We start from the raw sequence: 15,283 nt of genomic DNA, 5'->3' as shown, positions 1-15,283 counted from the left end.
GCTGAAGGGAACTTGGAGAGAGGAGCGGAAGAGCAGTCAATGTATGTGTGTGAAGGGCTTCTCTCCTCCCGCCCACTGCAGGTACCATACCCCCCTCCTGACCTATTGGAAACCAAGGCCAGACTTCCTACAAACAAACCCTGTTGGTGGTGGAGTGAGGTTTTTTGGGGAGGTAGTGTGCATCAAGGAGCACTATAGTTGCAGTAGCAGGGGGTAGGAGATAGTTTTGGGCAAGGAGGCAGGTCCAGCCTAGTAGCCACATGTTAAAGTGGCCCTCCTAACAATGGATACTTAACTACACTTCAGGAGGTGTAGTTTTCCCACATTAAGGGGCCGATGCAATAATTTTCACGGGAAGCGGGCATTGACTTTTCAGCGCCCACTTTCTTAACAGGTCGCGCTAGCAAGGAGGCGCTAGGGTCACTTGCGCAATCTTAACGCCTCCTTGCTAACGCGACCCCGTGGCGGCTGCCGGTTATGAAGACCGACGCTGGTAAACTCGGCGCCCGTTTTCATTACTGGCAGACGGCCGGTTATGCAAACCGATGCGTGTGAGTGCACTGTATTGCATAGGCCCCTAAGAGGGCTGGGTTAAACCTTGCAGGTGTTAACAGCAAAGCCTGTGTAATATCTAGCCAATTTAAATAATTTCTTTCACTTCTGAATTTACCAGTGCATTGTCATTGCCATTGGGAAGCTAGCGCTAAGACGTTATGGGGCGGATTTTAAAAGGGTTACGCGCGTAATATACACGCGTAACCCTTTTAAACCCCTCCTGTGTGTGCCGAGCCTATTTTGCATAGGATCGGCGACGCACGCAAGCCCCAGGACGCGTGTATGTCCCGGGGCTTGAAAAAAGGGGCGGGGCGGGGGCGGTCCGGGGCGTGGCGGGGCATGGCCAGAGGCCTCCGAAGGTCCACTCGGCCGGCGAGCACAACATATGCCTGCCTGGAGGCAGGCGCAACTTAAATAATAAAGGTAGGGGGGGGGGGGAAAAGGAAAGTTCCCTCCGAGGGCCGCTCCGATTTCAGAGCGGCCTCGGAGGGAACGGGGAAAGCCATTGGGGCTCCCCTAGGACTCGGCGGGCGCAAGGTGCACAAGTGTGCACCCTCTTGTGTGCACCGACCCCGGATTTTATAACATGCACGCAGCCTCATGTTATAAAATCTGCACCCGTGCGTAGGTTCGAAAATCTGGCCCTATGTGCAGTAATGGCCTTTGTACATGAGTGTAGCCTTCAATGGACACATTTTTAGTTTGTGTGAGCTAGTGCCCACTAGTACATGAACCTCTTGTTGTTTCTTCTGGAGGAATTACATGGGTCAGCTGAATGGTAGTGCTGTGTGCTGAATCCAGGTAGCCTCCATGGCAATTACAAGATCTGGCTTCTGCTTCTCGGGCCAGCAGGGGAAAGGGATATTGCAGTGGCAGGACACACAGCTCCCAGAAGGAAGATATTCCCAGTCACACAGCAGCGACACAGGGTTGCACACATACCAGATCAAGAAGGGAGACAGCGTATTACCCCCTACTAGAGTCTACTACTGTGATGACATGTTAGAGAGGAAGGAAGACAAGATCTAAAGAAACCCACTGGTGGCTGTGAATGAAGGCCTGTGGTAACTGAGCTTTGTGTTGTTTTTCACTATCACAAATAGCAGCATAGGTTAAAGCAGAAAGTTCTAATACAAAGGATGGCGAGCCAGTCAAAAACACAAAGTAAAACAATGCTCTGTATCCAAACTTACTATATCCTGATCAACAGCAAAAGGCTTTGCACTTAGAATCAGTCTTTTTCTTATTCTGCAGTTCTGAAATATGTTTATCTTGCCTGTTATATGATACTGCTCAGACATACTGACCTGTCATGTATTTTTAAAAAGTTAATTGTATCACCTCATACTCCACTCCTAGGTAGATTTCATATCTGAAAAGGGACTTAAGTGGTCTCCAAAGCTCATACACTTCATCACTTTGGATCATTTTATATTGGTGTAATAAAAGGGATTGCAACCTGCAAATACTCCACTCCTCTCCAGGACCAATAAAGATATTAAAATGTACAATATTTACACAATGTTTTTTTGTTGTTTTTTTTTGGCCTAATAAAAGATGTCAGAGCAAGTATCCATGCTAACAAGAGAAAAGTGAACCAACATTAGATCAGATATACATAATGTACTATGAAATCTGATACTCCTTTTTTTTTTTGTACAAGAAAACTGAAACATGTTTTGTAAGCCGTCCAAATTAAAACATTTCTACACATCATTTGTGGTTTGTGCCCTAGTTCAGTCTTGTGGAAACTAACCTGAAGAAACTGCTTAAGAGTTTCCTTTCTCATAGGATCATGATCTCCCTGGTTCTCCCTCCTTGAAGAGTCAACACATTATGTTTCTATTCTCTCTTTCCCTGTTGGCCTTCTCTTGGTGATGTCTATGCTATAATCTATGCCAATAACAATTGCTTGTCATAATTGTTTTACTTTTGTTAGGGATTATCTCTTGTCTGTGAGAATCATGTTTTTACAAATCTATTAGGATTTATTTGAAGGTGTAAATAAACATGCGGATAAAGGTGAATTAGTTGATATAGTGAATATGGATTTTCAGAAGGTATTTGATAAAGTCCTCTATGAGAGACTGCTCATGAAAGTAAAAAGTTATGGGCTAGGAGGCAGTGTTCTGTTGTGAATGGTTAAACTGGATATTAAAATTATTCTCTCATCATCGTTTGGACACTTTCCTTGATCTTAAAAGTAAATGTCTATCCTGATTTAGCAAGACAGACACAAAAGAGAAGGAAACAGTTTTTGTTACTGAGGCAGAAGGTATTGGAAATAGGTACACTATTTTTATTAAAATTTCCCTGTAAATGTCTAATTAAGTACCAGAATGCCTCGTATATTTTCTTTTTCCTTCTCAACTTATTGCATTTTGTCTGTGGATTCTGGCTCTGGAGGGAACTTTATTTTGAAGGAACTCGACGAGCAACTCTTATTTCCCACGGTCTGGATGAACTCACCATTAATAATCTCTTCCATCTATGGACATGTTACTCTGACTATGGTACCCATGGCCTTATACACCAGTCTCCTACATCTGGAAAAACTCACCTTGCATGTAATCTCTAGGGCCATTTATCCCATTATCTTGGAATTGCTGTGGCTCCAGGGACATCAGAGGCAATTCAATTGGGCCATCCTTCAACTCGCCTTATTGGGTCGCAAGTGAAAGGATTCCTGCTTGGAACCTATAGAACCTCTTCATTCTATGACCGTGGCTACTTCACTTCCCAGTCTTCCTACACACTATGAGGACTAACAAGACATCTTTTCAAAGAAAAAGGAAGAAACTTTGCCACCGCACCGCCTCTACAACTGTGCAATAAAGTTGTTTCACGGACCAAGCTCCTGCGCGCACGGGTTTATCTCCTGCCTCCTCCTGAGACTCAGGCCATATCTGATTGCATTCAGGAAAATCTGGAATGCAGGAAATCCAAGGACAACCAGAAGAGGGAACCAAAGACAGGAGACATGGGCTCAGGAACCACAGGAAGAAGGATCCAGGAATTGAAGACAGGAACGCAGGCAATCCATAACTCCCTAAGGAGTTGACCCATTGCCAAGGCAAGGACTAGAGGATGGAGCCAGCCTGAAATAGTCCTGGAGTGGTGATGTCATCAATGGGCACTGGGCAGATGTTCCCACCACTGGCCCTTTAAGAAGGACAGGATTGGGCATGCACGCATTAAGGGGAGTGGCGCTTTAGATCTGGGGAGATCATGGCGGCTAGCTGCATGAGCAGGCGGAAGGCTGCGTTGGTGCTCCTGCTCCATGGGAGGGGAGAGCACCCTGAAACCCTGGTGGGAGGATTTCCCCGGCATCGGGAACATGGAGGTGAGTGCGGCAGTGCATGGGAGGCCGCGAGCCGCCAAGCGCAACAATGCCCTCGCTTGCTTCTTCCAGACTGAGGATGTTCAGAACCTCCCAGTCACATCATCGACCCCACTAGGCTACCACAGTGACGGTCCCTCCAGGGAAGACAGTCTTACCCTCTAGACTCCATGACAAAGTGTTGAAATAAGCCCATGACTCATTTGTTGCAGGTCACCCTAGGCGAGCTCGAACCCTTGGATTGCTTCAGTGATACTACTGGTGGCTCAAAATGAAGCAAGACATCAAGGAGAGCAAAAAGCACTGAATGGCCAACACTGGACCCAACTGTCTACAGACTTCATCATGGACCTCCCCATCTCAGATGGTGCCACAGTGATTCAGGTGGCGATAGATCAATTTTCAAAGATGGCACACTTTATTCCCCTACCGGGTCTCCTATCTGCACCAGAATTGGCATGTCTCTTCACGCTTCATGTCTTTCACCTGCATGACTTACCCAAGCATACACTGTCAGATAGAGCAGTCCAATTCACTGCACAATAATGGTGCTCGCTCTACAGGAAGTTCGGCATTATGCTTGATTACAACACAGCCTATCACCCGCAAGGTAACGGATAAGCAGAGCGCACCAATCACACTCTCAAGACCTTTCTTTGCTCATATGTTAGTGAGTGCCAGGACAATTGAGCCACTTTTCTACCTGAATTTTTGCATACCATGCATAACAATGCAGCCACCAGATCATCCCCCTTTCAGCTAGTCTATGGGAAACAACCACTGCTTCCCCTGCTTCTTCCCGTGACAGTGTCTTCTCCAGCAGCTCAACTATCTGCCCAGAAATTGCATTAACTATGGGAATGGAACAAACACCTGATTGAAAAAGCTGCTGACAGAGCAAAGAAGACTATGGATGCCCAAAGGAGGCTTGCTCCCCAGTTTAAGACTGTAGAGAAAGTGTGGCTGAGTGCCAGGCATTTGCACTTGTGACTTCTATCCATGTATCTGGCTCCACATTATGTTGTGGGAGTGCTAGGGAGTGGTCCCGATTCCAAGGAGATGTGTGCCCGTGGACCACGGTGCGACTGCAGAGAGGACCTCCGTGGAAGCGCAGAGGCAGGAAAAACGTGTCCAGAACAGGCTGACCACCGAGCCCTAACCTCTGCCGAACCTGCACGCATCTGTAGAGACCCAGCAATGCAATGCTGGTCTCTGGGGTAGCCCTCCAGCCCTTTCAGACCTGGCACTAGGGAGCGACAGATGCGGCAGGATGGACAGAGGTCGAGGACAGGTGATGGTACTGGAACTTGGAACAAGACGGGACCTCGGACTAGGCTAGAAGACTTGAACAAGATGAGGTTACTTGGAACTCAGACGAGACGAGGACGCTTGGAACTTGGAACTCAGTTGAGATGAGAACGCTTGGAATGAGGACGCTTGGAACTCGGAAGCAAGAAGCTCAGACATGGGTGGAAATCAGACGTAGACTCAGGAGAGGATTCTGGATACGCAGACAAGAACTCTTGGAAATTGGAAGGACTCAGACAAGGACTTGGAACTTGGAAGGACTCAGATGAGGAATTAGACAGGCACTGCCCTTCAGGGTGCCCTACACAGCTGACGTGGGCTGGTCACAGACCACCTTGTCCCACTGCGCACCCTACACAACCTGAAGAGGCTGGTTGCAGACCACGTGGCCTGAGGCTCAGGACTGAGGTTCAGGACAAAGGAGGAATCCAGGCAGTGCTCGAAGACGGATCCAACCGGAAGAGGGCTCCAGCCACCAGAAACGGAAACCAGATAGAAATGGATTTACTCCCAGGGAAGGTCAGCTGGAGACGAGATCTGGGGCGAGGCAAAGCTGAACCTGGAAATAGGAACTGGCGGTTCTTCAGGATCAGAACTGGACAAAGGACATCAGGATCAAGACCCGGAACTTGGAACTCAGAACATCAGGATCAGGACTCAGAACTTGGGGCATCAGGATCAGGACTTGGAACCTGGAAACATCAGGACATGAACGTAGGGTATCAATACAGAAGGACACCGGTACCTCAGGACACCAGGACATCAGGGTGTCTGGACATCTAAGGCATCTGGACATCAGGGACCTCTGGAGAGGAAGACCTCAGGGAAGTCTGGAGCATGAAGCATGGAACATCAGGTTCTTCTGGGAAGATGGAGACATCAGGACAAGGAACATCCAGAGACGAGGACATCAGAAGACATCGGAACATCTCGAGACGAGGAGAGCTGTACATCTGGAAACAAGAAGAGCTGGACATCTGGAAACAAGGAGACGGGATCTGACGAGAGACCAGGACATGGAACAAAAATGAAGACGAAGGTTCAGGAACAACGGATGAAGACAAGGAATACCAATGAAGAACAGAATTGCCTTGAAGAAGCGAGGAAGAATCATGGAGGTCTCCTGGAACTAAGAACTGGAACTGAGGATCCAGGAGCACTCCAGCTCCATGACTGACTCCTTGAGAAGGCAACGATGGAATGAAGGAAAGCCCTCTTTATAGGGCTAAAGAGGAAATGCCTTGGAACGTCAGCAGGAGGAGCCCAGAAGGACAGCCCACTGCTGGTCTTTTAAATGAAGCAGAGAGGCACGGCCACGTGCCTAGGAGGAGGCAGGACCTTGGAGAGTGACATCCTGCTGCACAGGAGGAAGCAGGCCTGACGTCAGCGGCTCCCTGCCGCGAAGAACAGAAGATAGATGGTGGCTCCCTGTCACATGAAGAGGAGCTCCGAGGCGGCCTCCTGGCTGCGGAAGAGGCCGTCAGAAACATCCTCCAGGCCGCGAAGAGCCCGTTGGGTTGGGTCAGTTTCCAGGCCACAGAAGAGGACCCAGGCAATGGCAACCTCTGGGCTGCGGAAGAGGAGCTTTGGGGTGGCCTCCAGGCCGCTGAAGAGGATGATGGCGGCAGCCTCCTGGCCATGGAAGGGACGGCACTGGCGGCAGCATCCAGGCCATGGAAGGGAGGAGCTTTGACGGTGGCCTAGCCGAAAGGAAGGAGCAGGAGCGGCCCCTGACTGCGAAGAGGGGAAAGCGGCAGCTCCTAGGCTGCGTAGAGGAGCATTGGCGGTGGCTGGCCCGCCGCATGGAGAATGGCTGGTTTGGCGGCAGTCTCCAGGCCGCAAAGACAGCAGCAGCAGTGGTGATATCAGCGGCCTCCAGGCCGTGAGGAACGGCAACAGAAGGCTGGCAGAAGAGGTAAGAGGCTGCTCGCGGCTAGCCCCACAGGCAGCATTGCAACACATTACATTGGACCTTTCCCCGTACTTCGGCAACTGAGGCCTGTCATATACCAATTAAAGTTACCACCTACATTGAAGATTCACAATATATTCCATGTGTCTTTAATCAAGCCACTGGTACTTATTTATTTATTTAGAACTTTTCTATACCGACTTTCCAATAACAGAATTACTGATCATGGCCCTCTAGAGTGCCGCCCAAACTACAGGATGTGGCCATTGACAGAAATGCTATATACAAGGTTGAAGAGGTCTTGGACTCCCATCATAGATACAAGAAGTGGAATACCTCATTGCATGAAAGAACTATGTCCTGGAAGAAAATTTGTGAGAGCCCAATCTCTTAAGAGATTTCCATCGTCAGTACCCCCAGAAACCCAAAGCCTCAGGACGGGGCTTAAGAGGGGAGTACTGTTATGTTTGGCAGTCTGCGGGCTACTCCTGTGGACCACTGCACTTATCTCCCTGGCCAGGCTACTCTTGCCTGCTCCCATCATGCTGCCTGGGCTTCATACAGTGGCCCTCTGTGCTCCAATGTGGCAAGACGCTGATAACGCCTCATGCAGCCCGATTCTTCCAGCCCCAGCTGAGGCACCTCTCCCTAGGTGTGCGTATGCCTGACCTCACTTAATTTAAAGGGCCAGTAATGAGAAAGGCCCAGAGGCGCTGGATGATGATGTCACTGCTAAAGCCCTATAAAGGGCTCACTGGCTCCTGCCCTTATTGCCCCCTACTCCTGCAGTACAGTGAGTTGCTCCAGCATCTTGTCTTCAGTTCCAGCGTCCTGTCTTCATTATCAGCTTTGTCTTCAGTTACCTTGCCACCTGTGCTTATACTTGCCTGATCTACCCTGGCTATCTGTCCTTCTTCCCTTTCGGATGGATACTCGGTTTGACCTCAGCCTGATCTTGGATACATTTGATAACTGCCTGTCATTGACCACTATCTGCCACCGGATACACTTGACTGCTGCCTGCTTCTGACCACTGCCTGCCACTGGATATCCCTGACCGCCACCTGCCCCTTATCATTTCCTGGAGCTTGGGACCTTGGATTCATCTGAACACCATCTGCTTCAACCCAGCTACTCTAGGACGACCACCTCTGCCATCAGCAAAGGCCCCCATCTAAGATCTGCCGGCCCCAGCATCCAAAGGCACAACCTGAGGGAAACGAGGGCTGGTATAAGCGAAGCTCCAGCTGAGCCTCTGCTTTGTCTGGGCCCATCTGCCAATGGTGGGAACCTGCAGGGTCAACTAACGAAACAGCAGAGTGTAACTGGAGATGTGGAGAATTGGATTCAAGATACTATGCCTGTGCTTTCTGGAAAAATCATTGCTGAAGCAATTCAGAGAGACAACAGATTCCTCAATCAGGAAATAATACTTTAATCTCCTGACCTAAAGTTATAACATTAGAGGGGATATGGGAGGCAATTGCTGTGTTATCAGTAAAAATGACTCAGTTTATATCTCAGTATCAAGTATTGTTCACCGATATGCAAAATTGTGTGAAAGATGTTTCTGTGGTAAAACAGAGGATGGAAAAACTTGAAATAGGACTGTCAGCTATGCAAAATCTAGGAACCTCTTTGGTCAAAGATCAATCATTTGTGCAAAATAAGATGTATTAAAAAATATTATATGTTGTAAGAAGTATTAAAACATATTATATGTCGTAAGAACCTTAGGCTTATTAACTTCCTGAAACAAATGTTGTTTCTTCATTAGATATGTTTAAAAAGTACTTAACTGATGTCCTTATAATTTCAGAGAAAATACTGCCTCCTGTATCCAAAGCATATAACATTCTGCTTTTTAAAAAGAAGCTAGAAAATAATGTGCCTGCCTAGACTTCCCTGGACATTTCAAATTTGACTCTCTTTTAGGAAAAATCAGGGGAGGAAGAGATTACTCCTTTTACTCTTATTCTTAATCTACTTCTGGATTCAGAGACTATTTACTGAAGCACTGCTCTAGGGAAAAGGATTTTTTTTTTAATTTGAGAGTCTCTATGAATCCAGACATGGCTCAATCTACTCAGAATAAGAGAAAAAGCTTTTTGCTGATGAGACCAGGGGTTTTACAGCTGGGGAGATTGTTTTGGTTGAATTTTCCATGCAAATGTGTAATCAAGTTGACATGGATTAAATATGTATTTTATTATCCTTCCCAACTTGCTGAATTTATTTAGTGAGAGACAAACATGACTTCAGTCTTCACATTCCCTGCAGATGACTTTTTTCTGCTAATTGAATCACGCAAGAAGAAAGAAGAAGACAACAGTTGTGTTAGCATCATTATTTGTTTTGTAAATATAGCTATTTCTTACCTCCCTGTCATTGTGGACAACAGAGATGCATGGAATGGTCTGTATTTGTATGAGTTGTAAACTTTTTTTTTAATGTTTTAATTTTTTCCTGTTATTGCATCAGTTTTAATACACACAAGTTGTCTTGATTACATAATTTCAAAATCGATATAAATTAAAAACTCTGGAGATGGGGAAATACCTATGGTACTTAACTGTAACTCACCTTCAGCAACCAGTGAAAAGGCATGAGCTGAATCTAAATAAATAAATAAAAACAAAAAAGAGAGAGATGGGGCAGGGACAGAGAGAGAGAAGGGGTGAGGTAGAGAGAGAGAGAGAGAGACCAGTAGGAGGCATGGGACCAGAGGGAGGGGTGGGACTTGGCTTGCCCTATCCCCAACCAAAAAAGCAGAGCCAGTGTTTGAGGCGGTTGCCCGGGGCACCGTGAGCTGAGCATTGCCCTGGGCACCGCCAGCATTGGCGAGGCCTGACAGCGGAGAGGCCTTGGCGGACCCCATCCCACCATGGCCCGAAGAGAGGCCCAGCAGTAACAGGGCTGATCAAACGTGGCCAACCAATGGGGGCTTACCGTGTGTGCAGGCCTCGTGCCTGTAGCTTCCAATCAAGCGCCTGTGGTTTCCAGACACCAGCGCAGCCGCAGAAAACAAGAGGGAGAAGGGTGCACACTACTGTTCTGCGTGCCTATCACCCATGTCTTCTGCTGCTGCTGCCGTCTTTGACTGGTTCTCTTTCCAGCACTGGCATTTGGGGCATCCCTTCATGGAAAAAGCAGGTGAGTGATCGCCATGGAAAGGGGAAGGGAGTGAATGAAGTAGTGATCGCTGTGAGGAGGCGGGAAAGGAGGGAATGAACCATGCATCACCATGGGAAGGGGAAGGGAGTGAATGAAGTTATCGGGGACAGGGAGGGAGGAAGAGGGCAAGTGAACCACAGATCACCATGGGAGGGGGACGGGGAGGAAAAGAAGAGGGTTTCACTATAGCGAGATGGGGGAGGGAATGGACCAGAGCGAGTGAAGGGTTTGCTGGCAGGACAGGGAGGGAGCCAAGGGCTGTGTGAGGATAAGTGAGAGGTTTGGGGAGGGGGAGGGAGTAAACCAGGGACTGTGAGAGTCTCTGAGTGGAGACTATAGAGAACTTTGCTTCTGTATTTATTATTACTTTTAGATAATGCTGAGAGATTATAGAGATGGGATACTATATAGTGTAAACTATATCTGTGTAAGCAGTCCCAAACACACTGAACTTAATTATCTTCCACACTGTAAAAACCTGGACTGAATGATGGCCCCCTGATTTGTGGCCATTTGCCAAAAGCCAAAGGTTGCCAGCTACTGAGATGTACTGGTTTCATGTTTTATATTTATTAATATTTTTGTTTGATGTTTTATGAGGCATGGTGATGCTTTTTCATTGTTGCACTGCATACAGGGTCTCGCTGGTTGTCTCTGTATAGTCTCTTTATTCTGTGTTTGAGGATCTGTCTGTGTTCTGCGTATGTGACTGAGGTGAGGTAGTCTACTTGTGCTTAACGGCCGCATATGCTCCGCGGCCGGGCCTGCTCACCTCTCCTGACCGTCCACGAGCTCAGGTCTCTCCTCCTATGCCATCCCCGTCGCTCTCCTCAGCCCACTCTGACTCCGACAACATCGCAGGCCTCACAGCAGAGCTTCCGCCGGGGCTCCGCATCCAGCGTCTCCTCGGCCCCGCCCCTAGGCGCGTGCGCGGCCGACCTCCTTCAATTTAAAGGGCCATGCGCAGGAAACCAAGCCAGATTGCTCAGTGATGACATCATCCATGCTTAGTATATAAGCGAGTCCCTGTCTCCCAGGACCTCGCTTTGGCAATCGGGTCGATCACATTGTAATAGCAAGTTTGCCTTCCAGTTCTTGTGCCTTGTTCCAGTGTTTTGTTCCAGCATCCTCCTGTTCCTTCGTCTCCCCAGGTAGTACCATTTGGACTGTCTTCTCAGTACTGACCTCTGCCTGTTTCTTTGACTACGTTTGACCGCCACCTGGATTTGACCTTTGCCTGTTTCTCGACCACGTCTGCATGCTGCCTGGAACTGACTTCTGCCTGAATATTGACCTCGTCTGACCGCCGCCTGGAACTTGACCTTTGCCTGACTATCCACGGACTGACCACTGGTATTGACCCCTGTTTTGGCTGACTACGCTATTCTTGATTCTGGCCTTGATCCTTGCTCTCCATTCAAGGACTCTGTTCTGACCTTCTCTGGCTTCTGAGCTCCCTGATCTGAACATTGACTGCGCACCTTTGTTCGTGGTGGGCACACCCCTGAACTTTATCTCTCAGAGATCTTGCGAGGCCCACCTAAGACCAGGCGGTCTGGGTAACCAAGGGCTCAACCTGAGGGAACCCCGGGTTGCTATTGGTGAAGCTCCAGTTAGCCTCTGTCTCCTCCTGTGCTCCGCCTCCTGGTGACAGGCGATCTCTGGGTCCAACCAGGGAGCCTACCAATCCTGCACCAGGCCAAGAATCCATCTCCCGGCGCAACACTACTAGCTTGTAACTTCTGTGTAGGGATATACAGCAGTCTGGCTTGTTCTGTTTTCCTATTATTCATTTATTTATTTATTCCACTTTATATTCTGCCAAATCCATATCTTCAAGGCAGATACTGCTATTTTCGGGCCTGGTAGCTGGGGGGGGGGGGGGGGGGGGGGGGCATCAACTTATTTTGCCCAGGACACCATTTGCCCTAAATCCAGCCCTATTAAAAGGCAATCCGCTGCCCCTGATCAAATTTGCACATAAAATTATTCGAAGTGGTTATAATAGTAGCAGATTGTGAGAAACTGCAGAAGAATCTTGTAAGACTAGGAGTCTGGGCATCTCCAATGGCAGATAAAATGTAATGTGGAAAAGTGTAAAGTGATGAACATAGGGAAAAATAATCCCAACTATAGGTACACAATGCTGGGTTCCACATTAGGAGTCACCACCCGGGAAAAGGAATGGAGAATAAAATAAAAAATATATTGCCTTTGTATCGATCCATGATGCAACTGCAATTTGAGTATCGTGTGCAGTTCGGGTCACCTCGATCTCCAAAAAAAAAAAGAAAAAGAAAAACGACAGCAGAATTAGAAAAAAGTGCAAAAGGCAAAAAAACCAATAAAGGGGTTGGAATGGATCCCCTATGAACAGAGGCTACAGATTAGGGTTCTTCAGCTTGGAAAAGAGATAGCTGAGAGGGGACATGATAGAAGTTTATTAAACCATGAGTGGGGTAGAGCAGGTAAATAAAGGCCAGTTATTTACCCTTTCAAATAATATTAAAACAAGGGGACATTCTATAAAAATGACTCTCAGTTAAATAAATTATCAGATTTAAAACAAATCATAGAAAGTACTTTTTCACTCTGCACACACATTCAAGCATTGGAATTTGCTGCCAGGGAAGATGTAATCAAGGCAACTAGCATAGAGGGATTTAAAAGAGATTTGGACAAGTTCCTGGAGGAAAAGTCCCATAAAACATTACCAGCCAAGTAACGCTGTCGCTATCTCTGGGAGGAATTAACAAGAAATAGATCTACTTTTCAAGATTTGCAAAATCCTTGTGACTTAAACTGGCCACTGTTGGAGATCGGACACTGGGCTTGGTGGACCCTGGTCTAAACCAGCATAGCATTTTGTATGTTCTTATGTGCAACTTGAGAATTTAATATAAAAAGATACTTTTAAAAAGCAGTATCCAATTTTTCCTTGGACCAATATGCTAAATCCATGATTTCACATACTTTCCCCATATAGTCTTATGTTCCTAGTTTCTTTTCAGCCCTTATGCCATGACTGCCCTATAGTATTAGAGTCTGTGATCTATGATTCCATAGGTCATATTCTTTTCTTACAAACTGGTTGTGGCTTGCTTACTTTCTGAGGTTTCAAATAAACACTGAAATGACCAGAACTGTGACTACATGTTGCATTTGGAATTTAATGAGATGTCACGTAATTATAAAAAAGCAAAAATCTCAAGGTAGAATTGTTCAAAGAATATTTGATGTTATTATGGAACTTAAAAATTACCAAGTTACTACTTTGCTCGTTTGATGCCAAAGAACTGAATGGCTGAAGCACATAATTTCATATAAATATTGCTCCAAAAAGTTTCAGGTACTTCCTACAATTTAGAAAATATAATTAAAGAAAAATAAAACAATGTGTGAAAGCAACATTCCCTTCTGGATAGTATTTTTCAGCAGTTAAAGCTTTTGCTTGCCTCTTAGGATTTCATGTGGGGTTACCACCCAAATATTTTTTGCTCATTTCAGAAAGAGAAGGATAACCATTTAATATTTGAATCTATGTGTCGGCATGATTTATAGTAGTTTCTCTTTATTTATGGCTTAAATAATACAATGTATCTAAATTTTATATTAAAGCAAAGTTCTAGAAACTAAAGAAAAACCCACAATGTACAATACAGAAATGTATACATATAAAAGAAAAATCCCTCTGTCTTCTGGTCATCCCCCAAACCTCCATTTTCCATTGCACAGATCTTTCAGGAGATCTGCCCTCCATTTCAATGGCATCTCATTATCCATGAGTTCTCCGGGATCACAGTGAGCTTCAGCGTCCACTGACCCTGCTCCATCCTCCAGAGATCTCTCTACATCCTTCCTACCGGCACATACTACATTTAGCAAATGGATGCCAATTGAAAATAATGGTGACAAGAAACATCTTCAAAGGAAAATCCATATGCCTCCGGCAAAGATCCCTGACACACACATCGCCTGGGCATGGTGACAAAACAACATGGTATGATACCTGCTTTATGTGAATTGACAGCCGTTTTTTGCAGAGAAAAAAAATACACACACAGCTTCACGCTGATCCTGTTTTCTAAAAAAGTGGAAGGTAGAAAGCTATTGTCATTCCACCTGGCTCCCCTTGCGCAGTGGAGCACTGGAATCGGGGAGACTTAATGTGAAGAGTTGAAGGGGAATCTGTGGCAACAAAGGTCAAGCCAAAGCTTTGTGCATTGCTTTTTTTTTTTTTTTTCTCATCCTCGACCCCATTATTTGCAGTTGGCATCCATTCTTGAAATTTCGGTATCTTCCCTTCCAGGACACCTCTCCTTCACCCCCTGCGGAGAGGAGCCCGGATCTCTCCCCCATCTCACCTGCTGCACCTGCCGCGCCCGCTGAGCTCCGCCGCGCTCTGAGAATGAAGCGCTCACCTTCAGCTCTGCACGTCCTCTAGTGTCGTCACGAGCGCTCCCAGGCTCCGCGCGGTCCTCCTGCCCGACCCATCCCTGCTGGAGAGGGAGGAATGAGCGCAGCTCTTTCCAATGTCAAGGAGCAGCAGGAATGATGCATCCATCCCTTCTCATTTTTCTCCACAGATACAAAACGGGAAAAAACCATGTACTACATCTCTGGTTCCGTCTGGAGAGTTTTCAAATGATTAGTATAGTGTGCACAGGGCGGGTATACAGCTCCGTGTCCAAGCTTAGGGTTTACTCATTACACGGAGGGAGATACAGCCCTGTTTTTCTTAGGCACCTCAGTAGGGAAATCAGATCTACGTCTCCTTGCGTGCAATGGGGTAAAACCAAGACTGGCTCCCAATGACGGAAAAAGGATCTGCGGTAATAATGATCGTGGGTGCGTAATGATTTAAAATGAAGAAGTCCATAATGACAGAACTAATAATTTGGTCCACGAAGTTGGGGCAATGAAATTAAAACTTTTATGGCATTTTATCGCCAGTGATTACACGTTTAGGATTTTTTTCCCTTTAGAGTACAACT

General features: G+C 46.7%; 1 protein-coding gene across 3 annotated transcripts in view; it reads right to left on the bottom strand.

Annotated features, from left to right (window-relative positions):
• Window positions 1-14,758, bottom strand: part of SLC16A3 (solute carrier family 16 member 3) — a 91,446-nt gene extending 76,688 nt beyond the window's left edge. Inside the window, exon 1 of one of the 3 annotated variants that reach the window (XM_029599033.1) lies at window positions 14,654-14,758. The gene's annotated coding sequence lies outside the window, so the exon portion shown is untranslated. The remainder of the gene's footprint in view (window positions 1-14,653) is intronic. The other 2 variants (XM_029599031.1, XM_029599032.1) reach the window with 2 other exon arrangements.
• Between the last annotated feature and the right edge of the window lie 525 nt (window positions 14,759-15,283).

Source organism: Rhinatrema bivittatum, chromosome 4, assembly GCF_901001135.1.
Source record: "Rhinatrema bivittatum chromosome 4, aRhiBiv1.1, whole genome shotgun sequence".
Classification (NCBI taxonomy): domain Eukaryota; kingdom Metazoa; phylum Chordata; class Amphibia; order Gymnophiona; family Rhinatrematidae; genus Rhinatrema; species Rhinatrema bivittatum.
Note: the sequence above shows the minus strand (reverse complement) of the source record. Positions and strands in the feature narration are given on the sequence as shown.